The sequence below is a fragment of the Apis laboriosa genome, unplaced genomic scaffold, assembly GCF_014066325.1.
Source record: "Apis laboriosa isolate Shangri-la unplaced genomic scaffold, ASM1406632v1 scaffold112_cov148, whole genome shotgun sequence".
In the NCBI taxonomy this organism is placed as follows: Eukaryota; Metazoa; Arthropoda; class Insecta; order Hymenoptera; family Apidae; genus Apis; species Apis laboriosa.
In genome coordinates, this window is record NW_025220865.1 from 5,242,235 (window position 1) to 5,250,394 (window position 8,160).

The 8,160-nt window shown below is 35.0% G+C and overlaps 1 protein-coding gene across 13 annotated transcripts in view; it reads right to left on the minus strand.

The window, feature by feature from the left end:
• LOC122713978 (AF4/FMR2 family member lilli-like) overlaps positions 1-8,160 on the minus strand; it is a 446,526-nt gene that overhangs the window by 18,729 nt on the left and 419,637 nt on the right. The gene's annotated exons all lie outside the window — the stretch shown is intronic.

Genomic DNA, 8,160 nt, shown 5'->3' on the forward strand with positions numbered 1-8,160 from the left:
TGTCTGATCTATGGACATTTACGAATGGTTGAAATGGTAAACGAAATTAATGGCCATAGGTTATGAATGTATTCTCGTTATTGTTGAAAATATGCGTGTCGCGTGTGAAAGGAATGCGAATAAAGGAGGATGAACGGACGAATTTGAACGAATGTTCGTGGTGGCAATTTTGCAACCAAGGAATGAATATTAATCGTGAACGCACGTGAATGCGATTTCGTATGAATGCGTTTGTTTCAGAATTTTTTTTTTTCCGAACAATTGAATTTTTCTTTTATTAGAGGATATTGATATATTCACGATTAATTAATTAGTTGATCGCTCAAGCTCACTTTAATCATTTTATTTTATTTATTTATTTTTTTTAAATGTAATTTCTTATTATCACATATGTGATAAATGAATGAAACTGACTTAATAAATCTTGAGCATTCAACCGAGATTCCTGGTTAACTACTGTAAAATCGAATGACGATTTGTCAATTCGAATCCAATATGGAAAATGTGATAGACGTATCTCGAATAATATAGAAGTAGAAAAAGGAGAATCGAGAGAGGATGTGTATATAAAATGACGAAGACAGAGAGAGAAAGAGCGACAGCGAGAAAAAGAGAGAGAGAGAGAGAAAGGTAGAGGCGAAAGTGTGAGAAGAATGCAAAATGGAGAAAGTGAAGTAGTGAAAAGAGTGATCGGCAGAAGGAATCGAATAATATGAAAGAGCGCCCCATTTATGGATTTGTACGGGTCTGTCCTGGAAGGCGAGAAAGAAAGAGAGAGAGAGAGAAAGACAGAAAGAGAGAGAGAGAAAAAAACAGCCCACCTGACTTTCTATCGGTTTCTCATCTATTATTTCTGGCCGTCAATATCGGTATCCCGATCCACTGATTCTAAACTAAGCTTCGAAACTACAACACCAACACACTTTCACGATTACGATTTCTCGATTCACTTTTTCACCCCAATAAATAATATTTTAAAAAAAAAAAATTTTTTTTCTCACCGATCGACGATATCGAATCAAAAAAAAAAAAAAAAAAAAAACTCGACCGAAAACTCCAAAAGATTTTCAATTTTCAATTCAGAGAGCGGGCCATATCAACGCTCAGAAAAATGAAGAGGGGGGAGTGGGGGAGAGAAAAAAAAAAAATACAGACACATCTAATCACTACACTCTACTACACTGGAACTAAAATACCGTGTTGAATTCTGTCAAATAGGCGTCGCTGGTGTACCCTCGCCCCGCCCAATAAGGTCAAAGGACACAGAGAATCGGACGGCTGTGTATCTCGAGAAAGGGGGGCGGAAGGATGGGGTCGTGAACCAAAAAAAAACCTGAGAAGGGGTGGGGTAGGGGGAAGAGGTGGGTCGTGTTGGTTGTTGGGTGGTGGTGGTGGTGGTAGTGGTGTGGTGTAGAGTATATAACGGATGCCTCCACGGATGCATCCCAGTTCTCGGTGTTCATATCAATCGGGTTAATTCGCACATGTGTTAGAGGAGTTCCTTGCGCATGCATCACCTACTATTTCCGCCCGTTTGTCTCTTCCGTTTTTCGTTGCGATGCGCCCCGTTTTTCGAAAAATATATAGTCCGATGAACCTTCGGTAATATTTCACGGCGATTTATACCGCCGATCGTGCGAACGAGAAAGTGACAGTGACGGAGCAATGAAAAGGAAGAAATAGAGAAGAAAAAATAAAAAAAAAGAAAAAGTAAATTGAATAAAAAAAAAAAATGGAAATAGAAATAATTTATAGACGATAATTTAACCGGCTGATACTTTTTTTTCAGAATTGTGTCAGCTTTGAAATTATATTTATATTATGTTTCAATATCGAATCGTTAATTTTTAAGAACGTATTCTAATTATTATAATAGGATAGTAAAGATTAATTTTACTTAATAAAACAATATAAACAAATTTATGAAATTTATATATAAACTCGTTATATATGAAATGAAGCAATGAATATTATTTATTCATTCGAATGAGAAAACGAAATTAAATTTGTATAAATAAATAATAAATTCAATAATAGGTTAAAATTAATTTTTTATCGGTAGATGTGATATATTTATTTGTAAAGTTTTATTTGTGAAGTTTTTTTTTTTATTTTGCATTGTAATAAAATATAAATACGAATAAAAATATTGCCATAAATATTTTTTTACGCGTAGAAAATAGTTTAGAAAATAAATAAATAATGATATTTTATGTTGAACTAGCGACACGATGAATACTTTTCCCGATAAAATATATCGAATTTCTGAAATTAAATATGTATAATAACGTTTTCATTTTAACTGAAATTTATAACATTTGCGTAATTTTAATATTAAAATAGTCATCTACTATGACATGTAAACTAATTGCAAGCCAATACTGTCATACTTATCGGTATCCGATAATATATACCTAGCTACAATTTCAGCAATTGTGAATCATGCTTGCATGCTTAACAATTTTCTCTAACATTTACCTTAATAACAATATACATATATATATATAGTAAAACGCTATGCGTAATTTAATATCAAAATAAATAACATTCTCAGAACTCAGAGTGTAAGCGTTACAAGCGTCCTGAAATAGCTCGCAGTGAAATAAGTACGCAATTGGTCAGGCAACGAGTCGCCTTACTGAATATGAAATATTCTTGATTGGAATACGTTCTTAAAATTTGAAAATTTCTACTGAATATTGAAACATAATCGTGTGAATGCATTATTCTCAGTGATCAGAAATTTAAATCAATCTAATTGATTCGTTGCATGGAAAATTCTTCGACATAGATGGCGCTTATTCTTTGCTATTTGAACGTATACCAAATCTCCTTAAAGGAAATTTAAGCGCCATCTATAACGAATTTATATAACGCACTTTCATTAGCAAAAGCGCAAAATCACGATGATTCTTTTCTTTTTTTTTTTTTTTTTTTAATTCTCGATCAAAATCGACGTCTAAAATATATCGACGCACGCGTTTGCGTCGTGAGTGAGCGAACGAACTCCGCGGAGTGAAAGTGCAGAACGAAATCAATAACGAATCATATATGAAAAAAAAAAAAAAAAAAAAAGAAAAAAAGAAAGAAAAAAAACACATCGAATTTCGTCAACTCGACTGTAACAACTGACTGTAACAACAAACTGTCCGATAAACTACGATTTCCCCATCTCCTCCCCCCGACTATATATTTTTCACGGTGCATCGCGAAACTCACCTAGCATTCCGTAGAGAACCATGCAAGCCGGGGATACGGTGTGTTTCATTCAGCCGTAGAGGTATACATGTATATACGCGCAAAACGTCCAGCGCGTGGATTAATGCAGGCGGCCAACGATCCGCGTCGTTGCGTATTGGCTGTGTGTCCGTGTGTGTTAGGAAGTGAGACAGCAAGCGGTAGTGTGAGTGTGATAACGCATGCATCGCGAGATACGGTGCTCAAAAAAAAAAAAAAATTTTTCGCTATATTTATTTACTTTTTCTTCTTTTTTTTCTTTTTCTTTTTTTTTTTTTTTTTTTTTTTTTTTTTTNTTTGCGGCATGTTCTCCGAATACGCGTCGATATCTCTCGCGCGAATCACCAAGGAAGCGGAGGATCGGTGAAAATGGCGAGATCTCGACGAAGATCTTCAAGGGGGTATCACGCACGGGAATCGAACGATCAACGAGGCGTGCACACACACACACACACACGCACGCACGCACGCACGACATACGCACAGGCATACATACATACACGTACACAGGCGATACACGAATCTTATACCATAGATACCAAACATATATGTATATGTACGTAAAATATATATATATATATAAATTTATGTATAAATTAATAAAATTATATATATTATGTATGGATACACAAAGATACGAATACAGATATATATATGTACACATATACGAGTATATATATAGATATATGAATATATATATATAGAGAGAAAGAGAGAGAGAGAGAGATGCAAAGAAATATGCAAATATTCGTACGAGAAAGAAGAGAAAAACGACAGAGAGCAGACAGAGAACGACGATAAAGACGGTGAAAGAGAACAGACACGATGAACGATCCCTTTTTCTTTGCTAAAGCTGCGTTTACATTGGCCGAGCAATCTACTTGATGGACCACAAAGTCGTTCACAAAGTTATACATCTAAAGCTGTATTTACAGTAGGCAAATTTGATCCATCTTGAATCACTTGTTTTATTGGAATTTTGAGCAGCGTTTATAAAACGAATTGGCGATTTTTCCTTAGCCTAAGCCTTGTAAAAATGTTTATATTGGACGATAAAACACGAAATCGAATAATAATTCGAAATCGATCGACGAAAAAGTTGTTCCAATGGAAACGCGGCTTTAACGTGAATATCAGAGACGTATATTCATACGCAACCAACTTGAAGCGAGCAATATTTTTCAAATCTTCCATTGGTTCCTTTTCCTCCAACGCGTATATGTACATACACAAATTCGAGCCTCCCCTTTTTTTTTCCCTCCCCCCGTAGTGAATCAGCTACCGTCGTCATTTCGGAAACACGCATATATCCGATAATCGGTTGTCGAGATTTTATCAAACAAAAAAAACAAAAAAAAAAAATCGAATTCGTTGTTTCACCGAATCGCAGACAGACAGAGAGAGAGAGAGAGAGAGAGAGAGAGAGAGAGAGAGAGAGAGAGAGAGAGAGTCAGAGAATGGAACGACAACATCGGCTTACGAGACGGGAATACGCATGATTCACTGAACAGAGAACGCGAGAGGGAAATAGAGAAAGAGAGAGACGCAGAGATACACGTAACGAGAAAGAGAAAGAGAGAGAGAGAGAGAGAGAGAGAGAGAGAAATAGAAAGAAAGAATAACAAAGAGGGAAGAGTATAGAGAGTACACATTGATATGCGTGGCCGTGCTCTCTGATCACCACGCTTCCGGCACGTTCACTCGGAAACTTGGACAGCTTTATGGGACGCGTAATCGCTGGTGTGTGTGCTCGTGTGTGCTCTGGTTAGTCCGCCACGATCTATACTCGCTCACGGAATCCACGGATCCACGGACACACGGGGAATCGAATTGCGAAACGTGGGCGAGACCCCAAAAAGGATTCGACGCCGTGGGAGGACTTCCGTGGACCAGAAGAGTTTCAAACCTCGCGTTCCTCGCCGTTCGTCGTTCCGTTTCCGATCCACACGACTTGTAGAAATAAATATATATATATATATTTTTTTCTATATATATATATAGGTAGATTTTGTAACAGTGTATATACGTTACCCAACTTTTGTCAATTAATGCGGAGAGAAAAAAGAAAAAAAAAAAAGAAAGAAAGAAAGAAAGAAAGATGAAAATAAATGAAAAAGGAAAAAAAGAAAGATAAAAAAATGAGAAGAAACGAGAGAAGAAATTATTAAAAAAAATTACATGTACTGCCCGCTTAAGCACACACATAAAATCGAACATAACGGCGTGGAAAAACAAGGATGATGAAATATTATCGATATTGTCACGTGTGTATTGTTCATCGTGCTTGTACGTGTGTTATTATGTGTACGTGTCATGTGTCATCGCTTGTTGTATACGTACGTGTATTGCGGGTAAATGCATATATATATATATATATATATATACATACATATGTACATATATATATATATATATAAAAATATCAAAAAACTCGCATGCGATCGTATACATAATATAAAAGCACCTCCTCCTAGCTGTAAAAGTAAACACATAAATCGCAGTTCACGTTCAACAATTAATAGAATTAGTTAAAAAACGAGATAGAGTGTGTGTGATATGTTGGCAATAAAAAAAAAAAAAAAAAAAAGGAAGAAAAGGAAAAGACAACGAATAAATATAAATCTGGCGCTGTAAAAAATTAGATACACAAGTACGTATATATGTATATGTATAAATATAAATATAAATAAATAAATATACAGGTATGTACATATATTTATTTATCTTCGTTGCCGAAAAAAATCCGAAGATATGTACTGCCGAAGATATGTACTGCCGAAGATATACATATATATATGTAAAAAAAACACGAGGAAAAAAATTACGAAAAGCTGTAAAGAGCATTAGCTTTGTGCAATTACGCCAACGTCGCGACGGCCGACGCTTTTCCAACGAGACAGCTGCTCCTTCGTGTGGAAATGAACAGTTTCCTGCATGTTGAAAAACCCTATAAAAATTGGTCTTTGAATCGGGATCGAGATTCGGTTGTGTAATTGCACTTTGTGAAATAAAATGCGTGGCACGTTTGGAAAAGCGTCGTCCCACCAGCAGCTCTGAGCTAGCTAACAGAAGTAAAAAAAACAGGTAAATGCGTGTATCAGCTACAAAGAAAAAGAAAGAATCAAAATTAATATTGTTAAGTTCGAATAAGAATGATTTAATTAAAATAAATGATAAATTAGAAAGAGAAAAACAGATAATAGAACGTAAATTTACGAGGTGTGCGGGATCGTTTCGTCGGGACGAATTGAACTTCGGATTGACTCGGCAATAATCGGTCGCGTTCGGCTGAAAGCCTCGATAGCTGATGCCTCGAACCGATCGCGTCCGATTAGTGCCGTGTCGAAGTTACGACTGTCGTGCGAAATGAATCTCGAGCGTTACGAATGTCGAGACGTGATTCGATCTTGCCCGATCTCGTCCGAATTTTGCCGAATTCCCGTTAATTCAGGATCCTGCACATCTCTTACGTAAATAGAACGAAATATCGGTACCGATTCCGATAGATTAAGAGAAATAGAAACAGAGGGACCTTAATAATTAAGTGCCGGCCTTTATGAAAATAAATCTCACGTGAGTAACATTGTATAGTAACAGAATTTGTGACATGTTATACGATATTACGTAAGTAAAATCGCTCGATACAATGTATGCGTGGCGTATGGTAAGTTAAGGTTCGTTAAGTGTAACATCGATGCAAATAGTAGATGAATAGAAAATTAAAAGGGAAAAAAAAAAAAAAATGAGAACAGACAAATAAATAAAGGAAATTAATGGACATCACTACGTTTTCATTCATTCTATTGTCATTGCACTACTATGTATGATTAGAATATAAATAAATAAATAAATCATCGTTTCTGCTTTCTACGGCGGTTTGGCTCCCTGATTGGCCAAGCTTCTTGCACGAATCTTTTGGAAAAAAATTTTCTTTTTTTTTTTCTTTTTTCCTTTTTTTTAGCTATGATCTTTTTTCTTTCGATAAAATGAAAAAAACTTGGGCCAATCAAGGTTAGTGATTAATTAATGTAATCTAAGTAAGGCGAAAAATCCAAACATATGTTCATATCGAATATTAATAACATTATATATAGATATATATGTATATATATATATAAACAGGCAGCAGGCAATTAATTTGAAAAAGATCATCAATGATGTAACGTCCGGGAGAATATGTATATCTTCTCTTTTTTTTTCTTTTATTTTTTTTTTTTTTTTCATACATGGATGTAAAATAAGAGGGGATTGGAGGTCGAGGAGGTTCGAGATCATCCAGACGGGATCGAATTGAGAGAGAGAAAGAGAAGAGAGAAAGAGAGAAAGAGAGAGAGAGAGAAAGAGAGACAGAGTGAAATTGGGCGTGATTCGGTTTCGTTCGTCGTTAATAACAGAGTTATCGGATTTTTCAGCGTGACCTGTGTGTGCAACCTTTCTACTCGATCAGTAGTAGCCTGTGGCGTTAGTTTTTCACGGCACGATTGCGATCGAAAAGAAAAAAAGTACAAAAAGATACGAGAAATAATTAAAAAAAATATATATATATATAAAGAAAAAAGAAATAATGAGATTCTAATAATAATGAAAAAACAGAATTAAAAAAGGTCACTTATACGATATGCAGAGACTATTTTGTTTCTTGCAAGCGGCATGTATGCACTACGGAAACGTTCGTAATTCTTTAAAGAGGAAAAGAAACAAAAAAAAAAAAAAAAAAAGGTAGTACAGTTTTAGCATACTTGGCACAAGTTCGATCGACTAAAAGAGCAAAAGGCACATTACATTAAGATGGAAATAAAAATATGTACGTATATATTTGAAAATAAAATAAAAAAAAAATATATATGAAAAAAGGGAGACTGTAAATTGAATAGAAATAAAGCAACGTAATTGAGAAGACTAAAGAAAAAAAAAAAAAAAAAA